An 878-nucleotide genomic window follows, 5' to 3' on the forward strand; every position below is an offset into this window, starting at 1 on the left:
GTGAAGCTGGTTGGTGTTCCCGAGCTCAAACAACGTGAAAGTGCCTATGAAACATCACAACTCTGTTTAAAAATTTTTAGTGCCATTGGAGTGGACATCAAGACCTATGATATTGACATAGCTCACGGAGTTACACCGCGCCACGCTGCGGGCGCCGATGGGCGACCTAAGCCGATAGTTTGTAAGTTTACCAGACGTCTTGCCCGTGATCAAGTCATGGCGCTTCGAAGGGAGGTTACTAAAATCATTCCTTCAAGCATCGGTCTCCGGGAGCAGGATTCTATGGAAAGTGTTGGTATTTTTGATCATCTTTCTCCGCGGCTTCAGTACTTGATGTCCGATGCAAGAAAACTCAAGGAGAGGTTTGGCTACGCATATTGTTGGGCCAAAAATTCCACCATTTGGCTGAGGGAAAACGAAGGTTCTCGGCCTATTGCGATTAAGACTGCTAGAGATTTAGAGAACCTCAAGTCTCGTCAAAGATTACCAGAGCTAAGTAACCATTAATTCTTCAGACAAAGCTCTCTTTCGAGAGCTTCCTTATTATTCCTACGATGTTATATCTTCGCATGGCCAGTTCAACAATGGTCTAACAACCTTCCTACAAAAAAATACCTTGATTGTCTACCAAGCTTCAAAGATTTAGATTTATTTACCTTAAATGGTTTTCTACTAGATAAGAACTCTGATTTTAACACCCTTTCTCCCGCAATCAGTTGTAAGTATTATTCTCCACATAGCTTTTTTCAGCTAAAAGAGCACATGCAACCTTCGTCCTTTCCAAAATTCTCACTTTTTCATAGCAATATCCGAAGCCTGAGGCGTAATTTAGAAAACTTCCAAACGCACTTATTGGAAAGAGCTTGATTTCCGCTTTA

Source organism: Montipora capricornis, chromosome 9 (assembly GCF_036669925.1).
Source record: "Montipora capricornis isolate CH-2021 chromosome 9, ASM3666992v2, whole genome shotgun sequence".
Lineage (NCBI taxonomy): Eukaryota > Metazoa > Cnidaria > Anthozoa > Scleractinia > Acroporidae > Montipora > Montipora capricornis.